Below are 21,019 nucleotides of genomic sequence, written 5' to 3'. Positions count from 1 at the left end.
TGAAACAGAATTTTCCTCTATCTTCTTTTGAACATATTTTAAACAGTTATTTTAATTTTATTTATTAATTTATTTTTTATCTTTTTTGGGACTGAGTCTTGTTCTGTCTTGCCCAGGCTGCAGGGCAGTGGCATGATCTCGGCTCACTGCAACCTCTGCCTCCTGGGTTCAAGCGATTCTCCTGCCTCAGCCTCCCCAGTAGCTGGGATTACAGGCGCCCACCACCATGCCCGGCTAATTTTTTGGATTTTTAGTAGAGACGGGTTTCACCGTGTTAGCCAGGCTGGTCTCCATCTCCTGACCTCATGATCTGCCTGCCTCAGTCTCCCAAAGTGCTGGGATTACAGGCCTGAGCCATGGCACCCGGCCAGATTTTTTTATTTTTTAGAGACAGGGTCTAGCTCTGTCAGTCAGGCTGGAGTGCAGTGGCACAATCATAGCTCACCGTAATCTCAAACTCCTGGCTTTAAGTAATCTTCCCCCCTCAGCCACCCAAGAAGCTGGGACTACAGGTACACACCACCATGCCCAGCTAATTTTTGTGGTTGTTTCTTTTTGTAGAGGCAGGGTCTCTCTATGTTGCCCAGGCTGGTCTCAAACTCCTGGCCTCAAGCAATCCTCCCTCTTGGGCCCCACAAACCACTGGGATTATAGGCATGAGCCACTGCGCCCTGCCTTGAACAGAATTATAATAAAGCTCTTGGGTGTTTTGTGGCCTTTCAGCAGATGCTCTGCCCCCCTGTTGTGACCTGGCCATGTTTCTTGTCTCAGCCTGCTTTTTTCTCCCATACATGACACAGAGGCCCTAACCTCAAAATCGTTGTCCCATGTCATTTGGCACACCCATAATAATCTCTCCTATTTCTCATCACTGTGGCATCTTCTAATTTTTCTTCTTTGAGTTTCTCTTTAGTCATCTTGAAAATTCTGAGAGATTGTGCTAGCATATACATGAGAGCCTCCTGATAGCACTGGAGTTAGGAACCAAGTTTCTTAGATGCTTTATTACTACCAATGTCCTTTCCTTAACCAAAGACCAACAGGAACACACCTGTAGTGAAACAAGTTCATTACTCATTGAAAAGAGAGGGAAGTGTACCATAGGAAACTGAGAGTGACCCGGTAAGAAGATGTTAGGAAAAATCTATTCTAGAATTTGGACTTTGGTTGGTTGGTTGGGGAGGGTCGAGGAGTGATACTGAAGGAAATAGAGGTTTGCTCTGAATTGGATGTTGTCAGGAGGCAGGATAATTTTATGATTGGGTGTCTTAATCTTGGAGGAGGGAAGACTAGACTGAAGCTAAAGCTGTAATTGATAAAGAAGCAGAGTCACTCATGGTAAGTGGGAAGGGAATGTGTAGTATCTGTGGCTTGGACAGTGTTCATAATCATTCTGGGTTCAGACATAAAAGGTCTCATTTTGTCTTGACTCAACATAATCGCAGAATGGTTTTATCTAAAGTAAACGTTCTATGAATTGTTTGTGTTCAGCAGAACAAACACCAAGGCCAAGCAGTGAGTGCTGGGCCTGTGCCCAGAAACAGCAAGACCTAACTAATAGTATCAGGCCAGCTCCTGGATGATGGGCTGTTTTCTCTTTACATTACAAAGTTCTTTGTTCCTTCAGTAATTAAACGTGCACACCTGAAATCCAATTTCCACTACTTTGATGACTGTTGAAATAAGATTCTTTTGAATGTCCTTCTTAAGCTCTATAATATGCTCCATACACTGAGTCCTTTAATACAAAATATCATTCCTGTTATGCTAGCAACCTGAAAAATCACAAGAGATCAGTCCTTGTATAAAAATGATAATGTGCACAAATTGTTTGGGGGAATTGATTCTTTTCTTTGCATATATACCATAAAAACTAATTTGTTATATAAATGAAAAAATTATGCCATTGGCACATATAAAATACAATGAAATGAAATTTTAATTACTCAAAGCTTCTTATGAAGAAATTAAGGGGTCTTTCTACTTACTATATAGATGAATAGCATGCTAATCAGATTGTAGAATCCTGCAGTTGGGAATTATCTTAAAACGTATTTCTGAAAATAGGCACCTCTGTGGAACTTATGTAAATGTGGTTAAATATATATACTCAACTTTCTATTTAGATATTCCAGATACCAACTGAAATAGAAGAGATAATCTGACTTTTTCTATTATACAACCATAGACTTTCTTTTGTTATTTTTATTTCTTTAATTTTCCACATTGACAGATATAATTGTATGTATTCACTGTGTCTTAAATGTATAAGCATTGTGGAATGGACTCAATCTAGATATTTAACATGCATGTTATATCACATAGTTATTATTTTTGTGGTGAGAACACTTTACATCCACTAAGCATTTTTTAAGAATTCAAATAGACTTTCATCATAAGCTTTGCTTAAATAAAAAATCTAGTAAGTGATTCAAGTCTGTGATTGAATAATATTCCATATATTTAGGTAGTATATGGATTCAAAATGAGTAGAAATATTGACAAACATCCCATGCCAATAATCTACTTTGTAACTTCTCACAAATCTGTAGAGGAAGTAGTAGTAGAGAGAGGAGGGGAGATAAGGCTATAAATAAACTTGATTCCATAAGTCACACAAAGTGTCTTTTCTTTATGGTAATGTAATATTTAAGACATTTGTAATATTCATAATTGTACTACTTTCTTTACATCATACATATATGCTTTTTAAACATGAGCTGCATGACAAATTCAAAGTTTCAGTGCCATATGTAAAATTTTCTCTATTCTTTTTTTTTTTTTTTTTGCAGGGAGGTGGGGGTTGCTCTTAAAATATGATAAAGGCAATACAAGAGAAATAGTGTGTTTTAACCACTGCTGTATTTATCATAGTATCTTGTTAATAAGCTACTCTGATTCTACTTTATAGAGATTTTTCCTTTAGTTACTCTCGAAGATATCTAAACCAAGAAAGATGTTCATTCTTCTCTTTCTCCTTAAGGCCTATCTTTTCACAAGATCCTACTTCATCTTTCCTATTTTGGAATAAAACATGTAGCTCTGTTTTATGTGAGCCAGGAATAATTTACTGAACAGGAAACTGTAGTTAAGAAGTAAAAATCCCAGTTAAAAATTTTAACTTTTAATGGGACAGAGAGGCTTGAATCTTTTACAGATGAGAGATGCTTGTCATAGGCCTAAGAGATGGGGTTTATTTAAGTCTAGTCAGCAGTTTTGATTCTTAAATTTGAATAGTTCAAAAGTTAAATTAGAGTAGGATCCTGATAACTGAGTTGATTCCTTGTTAATAGTAATAAAAGGTAAATACTATCAATAAATATAAAATATCTACTAGTTACTTGGGAAGTTAAGATAGTACTTTTGGAGTCTATTTTATGCAGAACCAAATGCATATAATTAGCTAATGTGCTTTTGGATGTCTATATTTTGTAATATTACTGTCTGAAAGGTTGTTACAGATAAACATTTATTATTTTTCTGAAAGTCAAAGGGATATTTTGTATGCCCGGCTTAGCAGCAGTTGTCTATTTGAAATGAAAATAAAAGAGCATTAATGCCAATCTGCTTTCTTACTAGAAATATTCCTATACCTGATGTTTTTCCACAAACTCTTAACACATCACAGATATTCTTAAACTACTTGTATAAATTATACCAGAATAAAATGGGCTTCATTCTCTTTTTTTGTTTACATCAAATCTTTGTTTCTCCAGAGCACATCCGTGTTGTGGAGAAACAATGGTGATTGTTTTTAATTGCAAAAACTACCCAGATTATTTCTTGGAGAGCCTTCTTGTTTTCCATTGGGTTTAGACATAGGTTCTCTTTCACTCTTTATACTACATTTTTAGACCATCATAATGTATTTACATTTTATACACCCACTGACCAACAAGAGAATCTATAAATATGTTCACTAAAAAGCAGGTTCATACAATTAGTTTATTCATTCCTTCTTCCTGATGAGGTTCTTCTTTACTTGAGTCCAGTTCCTGACTCCAGAATAAAAATGAAATTATCAATGTCTCTTGTACATTAGTCTGTGATTTTTTTGCAGGGGAGCCCTCTGTATCTTAATCTTTGCTTCTTCTTCACGTCTCCATCTTTCCCTCAAATTCCCCACCATGACACTGAAGTACTTCGCCGATTCTGCCCTTCCTTGGAAACCAAATCTGAGTTCCTGACCCCAATTCCAATATACCAGTTTATAATGTGAAGTGGGAAATTGGGGGATTAAATATTTCCTGATATCAATTGAAAACTGTGGGTGCCCTTGTTATTTGCTCTGCTACTTGTTAGCTTTATACTGTATTTGTCGCTTCAACGAATGCCAATGTAAAAGAAATGCTAAGTCCTTTGTCCCTTTGACCTTCAGTGTTTTTTTCCCCTCTGCTTGCATAGGGGCGTATCCAGTTTTCATTACCTCTCTTCTATCTACCCCTGCTGTTATGTTCCAGAATGCCATCAAGATGAAAGCTAACCAAAAGTATTTCTCCCACTTGTGATAATGACTCTTAGGGCGTGCTTTTCAATTTTACGGCCCTCTTTGCCATGGCTGCCACTATAAACTGCAAGCACATTCCCGTTAATCCAAACTCTGCCTAGAATGAGACCACATTCCCTTCATTAGGCTGAATACAAGTTTTAGTTCAGGGTCTTGTGTCTTTCCCGCATTCATTTATTAGTCATCTAGCTGAATTTCTCAACCCAATTTATTGCTTTTCGTGTGACCTTTTAAAAGTACAAACTTGTATCCTGTTACTCCTCCAACTTATAACTACTTAATTGTTCTATTCCGCTCACAGAATAAAGTTCAAGCTCCTTAGAATATCATGCAGGGGGCTTCAAAGTCTGGTATCCACCCATTTTCCTCACTTTTTGCCACTTCCCTGAAAACCATTTTTGTACTTTTGCAAGCATATCACTTCCTTTTTGCCTCTGAATTCATACATGTTGTTCTTTCTGCTTCTATTGCCCTTTTTCCATCTTCTGTGATTAGAAAATATCTATTCATCCATTGAAGCCCTTCTGTTATTTTACAATCTATCTCCTATCAACAAAATCCCAATCTATTCAAGACCATATTTTACTCATCTTTGCATGCCAGTGCCACGCTCAAAGCCTGGAGTGTGATTAAAGGTCAGTTAATATTTGAATAAATAAGTTAGTTCTTTAGCAAGTTTCCTTTCTCTTAACTCACAACTTGGAATTGTATTATTTCTTTACTCTTCAGAATTTCTCCCAAAAAATTCTAAGGCGGGAAGCTTCATGAAAACTCTTGGAGTTTTCTCTAATAGTCTTACCAAAACAAATGGAAGACTCTTTCTTGGTTTCTGTGATAGCTTTCTTTGTTTCAGATTGGTTAATTTTATATATCACTTTTCATTTGTCAGGATAATTCTGTTTTTAGGAAGGATAGAAGCTTGGACTTAATTTTATTTTGAATTTTGATTTAATTTTGATTTGATTTTAAAGCCTTAACAGGTAACACTTTCTTCCTTTAAAGAAATCTATCTTTCCAGGCAATAGGAGATCTTGTGGTATTTCTTTGTTCTTTAGAGTTGATTCTATAGATACTCCTTGACTTTTTGTTAGGGTTATATCCCAATAAAGCTACTGTAAGTTAAAAATATGAAAATATTGTTGTAAAAATGCATTTAATATATCTAATCTACTGGATATCATAGCTCAGCCTAGCTTATCTTAAATGTGCTCCGAACACTTACATTAGCCCACATTTGGGCAAAATGATCTAATACAGAGCATATTTTAGAATAAAATGTGGACTATGTCATGTAATTAATCAAATCTAGCATTGAACTATGGTTTCTACTGAATATATATTGCTTTTACACCATTGTGAAGTTGAAGGGTTGTAAGTTGAATCATTGTAAGTTGGGGACCATCTGTGTGTGTGTATGTGCACACACATATGCAATTTGAGAAGATAATTGTGTTATCAAGATGGTATGACAGTCTAATATTTTAAAGTGATTTCTCTAGAGAAAAGTTATTATTTGACAAATACTATGAAAATAAATCTCAAACATTTTCTTAAGTCTCCAGTTGTTATCATTTGGGATGATTTTGCCTGCAAGTAACAAAGTCCAAAAGAAGCAGTTTCTTGGGTACTTTTTATTTGTTCATATAATGAGTCAACAGACTGAATTAACCAGCTTGGAATCATCCTTAGGCTCATTGATATTACTTAATTCATAGGGCCCTAGGTTGGTTTTTCTTACTGTTACCCTACAAGTGCAAAGTGGCTACGGCAATTGTAAGGATCATGTCTTTATATAACAATGCCTAACGGCAGTAAGAAACAAGTTTCTGTCTTGTTTCAGTCTTTTAAAACAGAAAACTATCACTGCAGCTCTGTAGCTGACTTGTTTCTATGCCTCAATGTCAGCATTTTGTTATATGCTTGGTATACATCTCATTATCAAGGAGAATTGTGGCTAAGACTAATGAATATTCAACCTCTGTAGCTTGGGAGAGGTTTTATAATCACATAAACGTGAAATATCTGATACAAAGTCAGAGCTCAGTGAGGAGAGATGAGGTGGAAAGAGTGGAAGTAACTTCTGTCACAGTAGGTCCTATTCTAATTTACATGAGTTCAATTTTTGAAAATTAAAATATATGTGTCCTCACATACAGGGGAACAACACACACGGGGGCCTTTCAGAGGGTGGACAGCGGAGGGAGAGAATCAGGAAAAATCACTAATGCGTACTAGGCTTAATACCTGGGTGACGAAATAATCTGTAGAACAAACCTCCATGACACAGTTTACCTATGTAACAAACCTGCGTGTGTACCCCTGAACTTAAAAGTTAAAAAAATACATAAAATATATGTATCCTCAAAATAATTTTTAAAAAGTAAAATTGCTGTTAAGGGCCAGGCGCGGTGGCTCACACCTGTAATCCCAGCACTTTGGGAGCCTGAGGTGGGTGGATCATCTGAGGTCAGGAGTTCGAAACCAGCCTGGCCAACATGTCAAAACCTCATCACTAATAAAAATAAATAAATTAGCCGGGCATGGTGGCAGGCGCTTGTAGTCCCAGCTACTTGGGAGACTGAAGCAAGGGAATTGCTTAAACCCATAAGGAAAAGCTTGCAGTGAGCCGAAATTGTGCCATGACAGAGCGAGACTCTGTCTCCAAAAAAAAAAAAAAAAAAATTGTTGTAAGAAAAACAAGCTCTTCAAACGTACATTGGATGCTGAAGTTTCTGTTTCTCACTTGGCTATGATATTCTTTTCGATTACATCTGTGCTGTGGTCTTCTAGGGTTTTGTCATTAGAGAAAGGTCAGACTGATAAGATAGTAAAGTGCCAAAAGTTGGTCATGCCTAAATTCATTGCAAAAATTACTTAGTTTAGGACAGAATTTTATTCCATTTATGTAAAGATGATTACTATTTTCTGTCATGCACAGTACATGTTCTTTCATGAATATTGTTAGGACAAATTTTATAAATTTCATAAATGCTTTTGGTTTTTTTTACATTGTTTCATATGGATAGTAATAGATTATAGTGTGATATATATATTTAGACCCTGCATTCAGGGTCTGAATGCAGCAGCCAGCATTTAACTCTTAGCTCAGCACTGTTTGACCTTGAGCAATTTAGCTAACCTCACAGAGCATCATTTTTGCCATTTGTAATACTGTGAAAATAGTGACACTTAAAGTGTTGTGAAAATCAGTTTAGATGGCCCTATAATGTTTTCAGAATAGGGTCTTGTTTGTGGTAGGCACTGTCTGGTCTGCAGTAAACACTCTCAGCATTAGCTACTAGTGTAAAAGAATACAACTTGGGCTTTTCAATAAATGTGTTTCTGAAAAGATTATCATTATTTCACAAATTAATTATGAAGCGATATTACAAGGAATAAAAAGGGTGATGTGATTATTTAAAAAGTCAATCAATACACAACGAAACTATGCCACCTGTCCTCCAGTCAGATTCTGCACCTAAGTGCAATGACTTTTAAAGCACTCACTAGGCTGGGCATGGTGGTTCACGCCTGTAGTCCCAGCACTTTGGGAGGCCGAGGCGGGTGGATCACCTGAGGTCTGAGGTTCGAAAACAGCCTGGCCAACATGGCGAAACCCCATCTCTACTAAAAATAAAACAGCAACAAAACAATTAGCCGGGCATGGTGGCACGTACTTGTAGTCCCAGCTGCTCGGGAGGCTGAGGCAAGAGAACTGCTTGAACCCAGGCAGCAGAGGTTGGCAGTAAGCTGAGATCGCACCATGGCACTCCAGCCTGGGTGACAGAGCAAGACTGTCTCAATTTAAAAAAAAAAAAAAGCCACTCACCAGAAACAGCTTTGGTTCTACTTAGCCCAAAGGAGGAAGGGGCACAAGATACCATTCAGGTGGATTTTGCAATTAAATTTAAATTATTACTTCCCCAGTGGCCTCATTCTAGGAGGTTGCTCATATATCTGAAAATTTATTCATGGGCTTAAACATTGGAACTCAAATAAGTTCAGGGCAAAAGGAGTCTAATCTGTGGTCCAGGGACCTTGGGGATCACTTATTTGACGGGAGAGCAAGAGTTTTTTTTTTTTTTTTTAATGTATATTTTTGTCTAATCCAGTGAGTGGGTTACGCATGGAGGGAGTGGGCTGCCCTCACTCTGGCTTCTGCTCCTGGTAAAGTTAGTAGAGCTTGGAAATGAAAGTCAACAGAAAAGCATTGTATTTATGTGGCACTTGAAAAATAGATTTTAAAATGAGTGATATGGGATTGCCAAAAGACTTTTAAAGAGAGGAGAATAAAGGCGATTAGAAGAAAGCACTTCTAAAAAGCTGACTTCCGTGACATAGTGCTACAATATAGGCTATCCAGATATTAGTAATGCTTTAGGGTGAAAAAGAAAATTTTATTTAAAATATTTTAATCTTTGCTTTCAAATGGAAAAAAAATTCTGTATTTAATTCCTTTTAAGAATGTCTTACTTTCTATTTTATTGTGAATTGTTATTTATACAATCTCGGGTTTCTCATTTTCTCAGGCCTGAATAATAAGTGTTTGATTTTTCTCACCGCTAACATTCACAGTAAGATGATACGCATTTATCCATAGTAAGAGTCATTGAAATATACTAAACTCTTTGTAATATTTACATAACAAAAGAGCAAAGGAATTCATAACTGCCATAAATATTTCCTAATATTTTAAGCTTGAATAGTTTTAGATTTAAAAATCATTAAAATGCTTTCAAACTTATATATAGACCTTTAACTTTGCTTTCATTATTTTCAAATTAAACTTGGATATATTTATATAATAAGTCAGCTCTAAAGTTACCAAATAATAAAGATGGTTATAAAATCCATCTAGTAATTTTTCAGTTTATAGCATTAGGTAAAATTTTTGTGCTCTGAAGCAGAATTTTTAGACTGTATTAGTGCTTCTTCACATAAGTCAACATAGAACTTTTAGCAGTTTAAAACTAATTGTTTTTGAATTGTAAGATGAAAATTACACGCTTTTTCCTAATAATGCCTGAACATAGCAGATGCTCAATTAATTTGAAGTGATTTACTTATTTTGAAGTTACGATGACAACTTTTTAATGTTTTCTTTCTCAAAGTCCCTGGCCTCTGGTAAAAATTGCTAAATCTTTCTATGGATGGGGAAATATCCTCTGCCTTTATCCCTCCACTGCATTGGCCAATGGATGGTAATTGATCTCTGACTCTTGTTTGAGAAAGAGGCTGGAATATCATTTTCTCTACGGAGCTTGCCATCTCTCCTAAAACCTTCTCCCTTTGTAGATTGTGCTATAAACTTTCCATGATAGTATCTATTGTGCTAGTTTATAATTTTCTGAATGTCAGTCTAAGCTTATTACCATTAAGCTAGGGTGTTACTGATTTTATTTATGTTTAAATTCTCTGGACCCAGAAATATCTGGTTTCAAGAAGAATTAGTTTATTAAAATAAATGACTGTGAATAAACGTTTTAACTGATATCTGTATATGGAAATAACGAAAATAATTTTAAAACATCAAAGTTGTGTAGACAAATGCATCTGTTGAGAGATTTATATTGACAAAAGGCAAGGATTTAGACATGAACCAGAAAATTCTTGTACTTTACCGTGCATTCTGTCTTAGTCAGTTTTATGTTCCTATAAGAAAATACCTGAGACTGGGTAATTTATAAAGAAAAGATGTTTATTTGTGGCTCATGGTTCTGGAGGCTGTACAAGAAACATGGCACCAGTATCTGCTTCTGATAGCAGCTTCCGGAAGCTTCCACCCATGACAACAGGGGAAGGAGAGCAGGCATTACATGGAGAGAGAGGGAAGGAAGGTGCCAGACTCTTTTTAACAATTGGATACCATGGGAACTATTTAATAATAGAGTAAGAACCCATTCATTACCAGGAGGACATCACCAAGCCATTCATTAGGGATCCATTCCCATGACCCAGAGACCTCCCATTTGGCGCCACCTCTAACTTTGGGGATCAAATTTCAACAAGGATTCAGAGGGGACAACTATTCAAACTATATCATATCCTTATGTTTTCCTACTAATCTTTGATATCACCAGCCAACTGGATGCATAACCTCAAGGTCACCTACCGCATACTACTGGCATACCTCATTTTGTTGTGCTTTGCAGCTATTACTATTTTACAAATTGAAGGTTTGTGGAAACCTTGCTTTGACCAAGTCTATTGGTGTCATTTTTTTCAACAGCATGAGCTCAATTCATGTCTGTGTGTCACATTTTGGTCATTTTTGCAGTATTTCAAACGTTTTTGTTATTATATCTGTTATGGTGATTTGTCATCGTAATTTTTTATGTTACTATTGTTGTTTTGGGACACCACAAACTGTACCATATAAGACAGCAAACATAATATTGTTTGTGTTCTGACTGCTACACTGTTCCCCTTTCTCGTTCCCTCTCCTGGAGCCACCCTAGTCCCTGAGATATGACCATATTGAAACTAGGTCAATTTATAACCCTACAATGGCCTCTAATGTTCAAGTGAATGGAAGTGTCACACATCTCTTACTTTAAATAAAAAAACTAGAAATGATTAAACTTAGTGAGGAAGGCATATTGAAAGCTAAGATAGGATGAAAACTAGGCCTCTGACACCAAACAGTTAGCTAAGTTGTGAATGCAAAGAAGAAGTTCTTGAAGGAAATTAAAAGTGCTACCCCAGTGAACACACGAAGGATAAGAAAGTCAAACTGCCTTATTGCTGATATAGAGAAAGTTTGAGTGGTCTGGATAGATTAAATCAGCTACAATATTCCTGTAAGACAGAGCCCAATCCAGAGGAAGGTCTTTACTCACTTTGATTCTATGAAAGTAAAAGAGGTGAGGAAGCTGCAGAAGAAAAGTGTGAAGCTCACAGAGGTTGATTCATGAGGTTTAAGGAAAGAAGCTGTCTCCATAACATAAAAGTGCAAGATAAAACATCAAGTGAAGAAGCTGCAGCAAGTTTTCTGGAAGATCTAACTAAGATCATTAGTGAAGGTGGCTACACTAAACAATAGATTTTCAATGCAGACAAAACAGCCTTCCATTGGAAAAAGGTGCCATTTAGGACTTCCATAGCTGGAGAGGAGAAGTCAATGCCTGGGGTTTCAAACCTTCAAAGGACAGGCTGACTGTCCAGTTAAGGGCTAATGCAGCTGGTGACTTTAAATTGAAATCAATGCTTACAACCATTATAAAAATCCTAGGGCCCTTCAGAATGATTCAAAGTCTACTCTGCTTGAGCTCTATAAATGGAACAACAAAGCCTGGATGCCAGCACATCCGTTTACAGCATAGTTTACTGAATAATTTAAGCCCACTGTTGAGACCTACTGCTCAGGATAAAAGGATTTCTTTCAAAATACAACTGATGATTAACAATGCAGCTGGTCATCTGAGAGCTTTGATGGGTATGTCCAATAAAATTAATGTTGTTTTCATGCCTGCTAACACAACATCCGTTTTGTAGCCCAGAGATCAGAGTCATTTTGACTTTCAAGACTAATTACTTAAGAAATAGGAGGCGGGTGGTCACTTGAGGTCAGGAGTTTAAAACTAGCCTGGCCAACATTGCAAAACTGTGTCTCTACTAAAAACACAAAAATTAGCCAGGCATGATGGTACACACCTGTAGTCTCAGCTACTCGAGAGGCTGAGGCAGGAGAATCGCTTGAACCTGGGAGGCAGAGATTGCAGTGAGCCTATTTTGTACCACTGCACTCCAGCCTGGGTGACAGAGTAAGACTCTGTCTCAAAACAGAAAAAAAAAAAAAAAGGGCTATAATTTCCATGGATAGTAATTCATGTGATGGATCTGGACAAAGTAAATTGAAAACCAACTGAAAGTAATTCACCATTCCAGATGCCATTGATAATATTTGTGATTCATAGGAAATGTTGAAATATCAATATCAACAGGAGTTTGGAAGAAGTTGATTGCAACCATCATGGATGACTGAGGGTTACAAGACTTCAGAGAAGGAAATAACTATAGATGTGGTGAAAAGAGCAGGAAAACTAGAATTAGAAGTGAAGCCTGAAGATGTGACTGCATTGGTGCAATCTCATGATAAAACTTCAGTGAAGGAGAAGTAGCTTTTCTAATTGAGCAAAGAAAGTGTTTTTTGTGTTTTTTGTTTTTTTTTTTTTTTTAGATGAAATCTCCTGGTGAAGATGCTATGAACATTGTTGACATGATGTGTAGGGAAAAACTCTATAAACCATGTTTTTCCTCTGCCTCATGCCACAACAATCATCACAAAAGCAGAGTTCCATGACAAGAAGTGTGGGGGTTTTCCACACACACACAAAGCAGCAAACACCAGCTGGATGTCATCCAACTCAGTTCTGACACTATCTACATGGAAATAGTTAGATCCCACAGGTTGGGAGCTTAGTCCCCAAGATTGCCCGCTTCTTTCAACACTAGTCACAAGTCCAAGCTTCCAGGACTACCGACCAGCTTCAAGTTGGGGTTCTCATTACCCCCTCTTTGGGTTTGATTAATTTGCTTGAAGCAGCTCACAGAAGTCAGGGAAATGCTTATTTATGTTTACCAGTTTATTATAAAGAATACAAATGAAGAGATGGATCAGGCAAGGTATGGGGGAAGGTGTGTGGAGCTTCCATGCCCTCCCTGGCATGCCGCCCTCTAGGAACGTCCCAGCATTCAGCTATCAAGAAGCTCACCAAACCCAGTCCTCTTGAGTTTTTATGGAAGCTTCCTGACTTCAGCGTTCCTTCTCCCAGGATATAGGGTGGGATCCTCTCTGGGGAGAGTCTTGACACTAACAATCAGAAGGGAGGGGAAAGATTAGGGTCCTGCCTTGGGGCAAGTGAAAGGAGGGCTGGAGGGAGATTCTGTTTTCTGAGGCCTGATATACATGATAACAAAAAGTTTGTAACTAGGGCTAAGGGAAATATGAACCAGAAAAGGTGGACTAAAACCAATATATATCATAACACCACACGTGACAACAAAGAATTTAGAATATTACATAAAGTTTGTTGATGAAGCAGTGGCAGAGTTTGAGAGGATTGTCCCAGTTTTAAAAGAAGTTCTACTTTGAGTAAAATGCTATCAAACAGCATTGCATGCTATAGAAAAGGCAAATGATTTTTCCAAGTGATACGACAAACTCTATTGTCTCATTTTAAAAAATTGCCACAGCAACCCTGACCTTCAGCAACCACCACCTAGATCAGTCAGTAGCCATCAATATCCAGGCAAGATTCTCTACCAGCAAAAAGATGATTATAATTGTTAGCTTTTTTTCAGCAATAAGGTATTTTAAAATTAAAGTATGTATATTTTTTAATGGTATGGCACACTTAATAGACTACAGTATAGGGTAAACATACTTTTCTATGCAGTGGGAAACAAAATTTGTGTGACTCAGTTTATTGTGATATTCACTGTATTACAGCAGTCTGAAACCAAACTTCCAGTATCTGCAGAGGATGCCTATATTCTGGGCATGTTTACATTTATCTAATTTTCTTAACATTTTCTGGTGTTATCTCATCTGTAAACATGTGACTAGCAATAATTTATAGAATGCTTTGGGACAAATAATACATGGAAGCATTTAACATGATAGCTGACTCGTGGTAATAGGTGAATAAATATTTGTCCCCTTGATAGAATTTTTCAAGTTGTCTCACATGTGAGGGACAAAATAAATAAATGTATTAGAACAAAAATAAGGTATTATGTTTAATAATTTAAATAATTTAAAGGTCATATATTTTTTTAAAAAAATCCAAAGAACACTAGAGATTCAAAATAATTTTAAAAGTTAACTTCATACTAGTAACAGGGCACTAGTAACAGTGTATGGAAATGAAAAAAAGGTATAAATTGTTCCAGTTATCCAGGAGCTTAATATTAAGTTAACTAGTGAGAATGGCAAGAGGCAGCCAAATGCCTAGGCAGATAGCGGCAGGTCCCCGCTGAAATCCCACCTCTAGCCGAAGACAGTTTAAAGCCTGAAAGCCACGCTACAAGTTAAACCCTCAGACTGCATTGAGAACTTGTCTTCCTGTTTGGCATGCTTTCCTCTGGTTGATCCCCACCCTTCACCTATTTTTATATATATCTCCCCTTTCCAAATTGGTTTTTTACACTGTCGTGCCCACCTTTGGTGTCTTTGCTTTAACCTTTTTTTACAACCAGCATACACTCCTCCTTCTGAGTCCGTAAAAGGCGCCAGACCCAGCCACATGGGGGACTTTCCCACCTTCAGGTAGGGGGACCACCCCTGCATCTCCTCTCTGCTGAAAACTGTTCCATCACTCAATAAAATTATTCTCTGTCTTCCTCACCCTTCAATATTCACCATATCCTCATTCTTCTGGGGCACGAGACAAGAGCTTGTGAACCGCTTAATGCTGGTATAAGCTGGGACACGCCAGTGTGGCCAAGAGAGGCCCAGGTGGGGCATGGCTCGCTGAGGGTCCCCGGCTTGCAAAGTGACCAAAAAGAAAAATCCTACATCACTAGCATTGCTGAAGGAGATCAAAGAAGAATAATGGCATCCACCAAAAATTAAAGCAATACTGTCTCAAACATTACAGCAGAACTTGGAGAAAGACGTTAAAAAGAGATAAAAAGTGGAAATAGAAAAAGGAGCAAAACAAAGCAATATTCTAGTTATATTTTAAAAAATAATCATTAGGATGATTTAGAACAAGAGTTTGTAACTCTGGGGGTCTCTGAACCCTCATTTGTAGGACTAGATGTCTGCAGTGAGAAAACAAGAAAGGAAAGAGAAGAAATGTATTCTACCCAGAAGTAGGGGAAAGTTCCTTAAACTATGAGTCACAGCTATTTATATCCGAACAAATGTGCATTTCCTATTATTCCAGGAGATTTTGTGGTCTTCTACACATGCATTTATATAAAGAATTGTCCTCTGTGTATAAGCTGCATTTCTAGAAACTACCTAGCAACACTTAATTACCTAGGCCAATTTGGACAGACAGCATTATTGGGTTGTCTTGGTAAATATTGGTAACTTCAGTAACCAAGAATGCTCTAAAATCTATAGCTAGACAACAGGCAATCTCTGAACTAAACTTTAGACAATAGTCCTTGGTAGACTTTTTTTTTTTTACTCTGTTATGTAAAAGTAGAGACTTATCTAGTAATAATTCTAGCCAGTTCATAAATCTCTGATACCATTAATTTCTCTATTGAAGATCTCATTTTTATTATTTATTATGCCAGTCTTCTGTTCTAAAGAGATAAAAAAATAACCAAATTTTGGACTTCTATTAAAGGCTAGGGACCAGCTCTAGAATGAATGTTCTCAACCAGGGTGACTGTCCACTTCATGAAAGTAGACTAAAAGTACCAAACTCTCATATATACACAATAATATATATCAAAGTATTTGAAGTACATTATAGAAATCCTCACAGTAGGGGTCATGTTTTCTTCCACTTTGTGGCAGAGTTCTGAGCACATAGTGACCATGTGATAAATATTAATTCAGTATGTGAGTGTATGAGAATGTATGTCATCAATATTCTTTGTCTGCCTTAAGTGTTCTGGGAAAAAGCCATATTTTTGGTCTCATTTAGCATATACTGTAATTAATATTTTTAGGGTGTATTTATTTTTGTTTTAATGTATTTGATTTGTGTTACATATATAATATTGTACCCATCAAATATTGCTTAATTCTTTCATATTGCAAAATAAACAGCTATTATAAGCCTGAACTTGTTAGTCTTGCAGGGCCCTGCCCAAGGTTGCCCTCATCTCCAGCTTTCCACAAACTGGAATATTCACTGATGCTTTGTTTCTTCTCCCAGACCAGTATATATGTTGTTACGTGGTTCCTAGGAGGACTGTAAAGTCCTCTAACAAAGACACAGGATGGAATGAATCAAGGGAATTACTATGAGAAAGTAGGGATATCCCTGGAGAGGGGACTGTTTCTGTGTGCTTTTAGACGTCACAGAGTAATTGTTTCTTTTTTTAAAGGAAAGAACCAGGGTGAAGAGCAGCTCATTTTTAAGCTGGAGAGGTTAACAAACACTGGCTGCTGGATTTACTTTGGTTTAGGAATACCACTGTCTCACAGGAGTGTCGGTCAAAATTCCACAGCCATTCTTGGACACTAGGAGGTGGGACTGACTGATGTACAGCAGTGATTTGACCCAGCACTTGGGGCAAACACAACCAGAGTCTTCGGTGTTAATTCCCTGCTCTTCCCAACTAGCATTCTGAAAGTGCATTAACATTTGTGGCCTTGTGCTCTTTCATCGGACTTCTAATGGTAATTATGCCTGTGTAATCACAGTAAAGTTACCTAATCTAAATATGTAAGATTTCACACTTTGCTTGCAATACTTAAAATTTCCTACTTTGATCTGACTTTTGCTTTGTTCTTGTCCAGTTTAATATATATTTGCATTTCTCTCTCTTCTCTCAGGGAGTAGAATTTATGGGGTATTGTAGGCATTTAGGCAGCCTGTTTCAAACTTTTAAATAAGAAGTTGTATCTAAAAGAAAGTAGAGGGATGAGTCAAATGATTTTTACTATAGTTCTCAGTAATTGTTACGTTAATAAGTGGTAAGAATGCATTCAAAAACATTTGAAATAATCTAAGCACTCCAAAATACATATGCTTATATGCATGCAACAGTGGAGGAATATCTTAATAGGGCAAATTCGTGTGCAGCCATCTTTTATTCTTAGGAATATATATATCCTGCCAGACATGGTAATCCCAGCACTTTGAGGCCAGGAGTTCGAGACCAGCCTGGAAAACATGGCAAAACCCTGTCTCCTGTCTCTACCAAAAATACAGTAATACAATAGTAGGATATACTTCCTAGTGTATGCTAGGAAGACTGTTAAGATATAGATAGTCATTTTTTAGCCAAAGATGTATTATAATGAATATGACTGTAAAAATTTAGGTTTTCTCTTATATTAATATTGTAAGACAGAATGGTTGACTTCTCAATGTTGGAGCAAACAGAATCTATCCTCCCCTGCTTTTGATGTTCAATAGTGACAAGTAGAGGTCACACGCAGTCTCTGCTGCTGGGATTCCTGGCATGGTCACAGTGACTACTGTGACTCGTTTGAGAGGTGACTTTGAACATTTATTTTATTTTCAGGTTAGATACTTTAGTCATTGTATTGGATTGGCTTGGGCTAGTGAATCTTTGTTACAACAGCCAATAGGATGTATGAAGTAGTGTTTTGAAAAATTAAGCATTAAAGACAGTTTTCAATTTGCAAACCATTTCTAACATGCTTTCCATGGTAAGAATTAGCTACACAGAATGATACTGGGAAATATAGAAAAATGGGGGGTACTGGAACTAGCTAAAATTTTACAGATTACAGGTATAATTGTTTTGCTGGTCACACATGATTATTTCTATTGGTTACATTTTATTTGGACTTGTATTGTGATACATTGTTCTACAGAAACAAACTATATGCCTTAACTTTGTTGTGATTATCTAAAACAGTTGGAAACTGAGCCTGATGTATTAAAAGGGAGTACAGGAGGCCATGGTTTGCCGCAGTGGGCATTGTGTGAAGATAAGGGACTGAAGAAGGTGTTTATAGACAGACGCAGGAAATGCTAATGCATGCTCATTCAAAAAATCATAACCTTGCTTGTATTTCAGATCTATGCAATTCTGTTTGTCATTTGGATGGCTAGTATTGTGACTCAAGTATTCTAGACAAGCTGTGATTAAATATTTCAACAGAAGACCTCAAGGAATTACTGATTAATAATTACCCATGTTACCTATGCTACAATAATTAGAAACAAAGAAATTAAAGTGATGTACTCTATAGTAATGCTACTAAACAGATATATGTTTATATTAAAAGGCAAGGAATTTATAAAGGCTATTATATAAATGACTGTCTCTAAAGAATTGGATGATATATTGCATTTCGTTCATTGATTCAACAAATATTTGTCTGCCCAATACATACCAGGCACTGACCATTTTCTGTAACTAATTTCATCCACTTAGCACTGTAAGTAATCCAATAATTCCCCAACACAAATATTATTATTCAATAAATTAAATGAGTATCAATACAAGGGGGTATTTTATGGAAATCACTGCTCTCCTGGGTAATCAGAGGATCTGCCATTGAGTTTGGTACCACAGATTTTTGTATTTTTCCTTAAGGGATGATGAAAGATCAGTGAACTCCTAACTATCTGCAGTCTGTGGAGTCTCAGGTTGCTTAGAAACTCAGTGACTATGGGCTTGCTATGGCAACCCAATTTATCAGTGACTGCAAAACTAACTTAGCTGGCATTGTGGCAAATCTCCATATTTTGCTGGTAAGAATATTCAGATAAGTTCTTCTATCATACTAGTATTTATATTATTTACACTATTGAACTAAATATTTGTCAAATTTTGAAAATAATAAATTATGATTTATAATGGTCTAGAACTACATGAAAATGAAGCTTAAATTCTGAATGTATTTTTAGATTTCCAATTTACACTGTCTGCCGGTTACCAGGCCATTGCCTTAGCTTAAATCTACAATATGTGCTTTATGATTTGTACTATATTTAAAGCATGAGAAAATAAAACTAGTACAGTCTATTATCTATGTGCCAGTAAAAATGCTCTGCAAATTTAGCTTTAATGCTTCTATCCAATTAATAGATAAATTTATGTATATATGGTATAATTTAATAATTTTGTTTTACATTACAAACTATTCATATATGTGTAAGATTTTACAGTATTATGTATTTTTAAAATCTTATGTCTTAATATATCATGTAATCTGATACACAAGTGTATTAGAAAACCAATTTACTTGAAAAGCACATTTTTGCAATCATGGGAAAGACATTAGGGAACATATTGTCAACCTTTGTTTGAGTATTTGGTCCCTGTAGTACATTTACAAAAATTTTGCCCTTTCTGATTTTAGTCATGCTTTTAGCGTTTTACATGCTAACAAGTTCTATTGGTTTACACTATATATAAACTACAGGCTTCTCTGTACCTCTTCATATGTAAGTATTGCATTCATCTTATCTCCCTGTTGATTCCAACTTTTTGTTTTTATCACAGTCAATAGCAGAAGCAGAGCTAGCATTCTCTCCTGAGACAGACTATTACAAGTTTCCATTTACTGTCCTTTTCTCCTGGGTTTTGGCATTTATGCATTTTGTTTTGATATTTAAGACTTCATCATATTAAAGGTTCTCTTGAGATTGAAAGAATCAGTCCGACTCAGGTTTTTACAAGACAATGCTACATTTGATTATATTTTAAATTTTTTCTTTATATTTCATCAATTGCCTCGTAATTCTGCAAATGATGAAATTATTTTTGAATCCTCTAGTACATCAGTTCAACTAGGCTATGCCCCTGTGGTTGACGATATGTCTCATCTCACAGATGGAAACAAGTACAAAGAGAGAACTTAGGTTATTTTCTTGGAATTAATTCTCCTTGGAACAGAAAAGCCAATTCCCAGGGGTCCTTGCTTAAGCTTCCAATTAGTACACCATATTGACCCCCTCCCTTAAAAGAGGGGCTTTTTTTACTTAGACTACAGACCCACTGCTCTTTAACAGAATAAATGAGCAGTCCAGAACACTAAACAACCCAAAGGAATCAAACTGTTATCAAGGGATCATGTGTGTTAGCCTTTAAGGAGACACTAGATTGGCATGTAAAAAAAAATTAGGTGGTAGAGTACAAATATTCAGAAGACTTGGAGAGGATTTTCAACAGGCAAAAGCAAAACAATACAACTACTTAATGATACACATTTAATGTTCAATCATGCTTTTTGGTGTGACTGAATTATTTTAATACATTTTACAAAACTTTATTTTAATTAATATGTCTGTTTCTGCCAATGGATACATAAACACAACTGGTACATTGCATCATTTAAAATATTTGGGAAAAGCTCATTGTTAGAGGCACGTCATTCATTCTTGCATTATAGTTAATAAATACCTGTGAAAGGGAAGAATTAAAGCCCTTTATAAGAATATTTTCTAATGTGGAATAATCAAACTATTTACCTGTTTACTACATCGAGATTTTTGCTTAAAAAAGAGTACATCTGTTCTTTATTCCATTACAAGCATGCTGTCTATTAAACATAAAAAAATGCACATCTGGAAAATCATCAGTGCATTTAAACTTGATCAGATACTTGAATAAATAAAGGTACTTCCTCTCCTACAAAAGTATTTAATATATACATGCATGCCTTTTAAAAATCTATGCTGTGATACATAGTTACTGTTTATTCAGCATCAATTAAAAAAAAATTCGAGGCCGGGCGCGGTGGCTCACGCCTGTAATCCCAGCACTTTGGGGGCCCGAGGCGGACAGATTACGAGGTCAGGAGATCGAGACCATCCTGGCTAACACGGTGAAGCCCCGTCTCTACTAAAAATACACAAAATTAGCCGGGCGTGGTGGCGGGCACCAGTAATCCCAGCT

At 36.4% G+C, this 21,019-nt stretch overlaps 1 protein-coding gene across 2 annotated transcripts in view; it reads left to right on the top strand.

The window, feature by feature from the left end:
* CD36 (CD36 molecule) overlaps window positions 1-21,019 on the top strand; it is an 80,869-nt gene that overhangs the window by 8,244 nt on the left and 51,606 nt on the right. The window contains exon 1 of one of the 2 annotated variants that reach the window (XM_032761224.2): window positions 16,719-16,817. The exons of the other annotated variant lie outside the window; for it this stretch is intronic. The gene's annotated coding sequence lies outside the window, so the exon portion shown is untranslated. Of the gene's footprint in view, window positions 1-16,718; window positions 16,818-21,019 lie in introns of those variants that run through there. 2 annotated transcript variants of the gene reach the window in all.

Source organism: Hylobates moloch, unplaced genomic scaffold, assembly GCF_009828535.3.
Source record: "Hylobates moloch isolate HMO894 unplaced genomic scaffold, HMol_V3 SCAFFOLD_1, whole genome shotgun sequence".
Lineage (NCBI taxonomy): Eukaryota > Metazoa > Chordata > Mammalia > Primates > Hylobatidae > Hylobates > Hylobates moloch.
The sequence above is the reverse complement of the archived record's forward strand: the minus strand, read 5'-3'. Positions and strand labels throughout refer to the sequence as shown.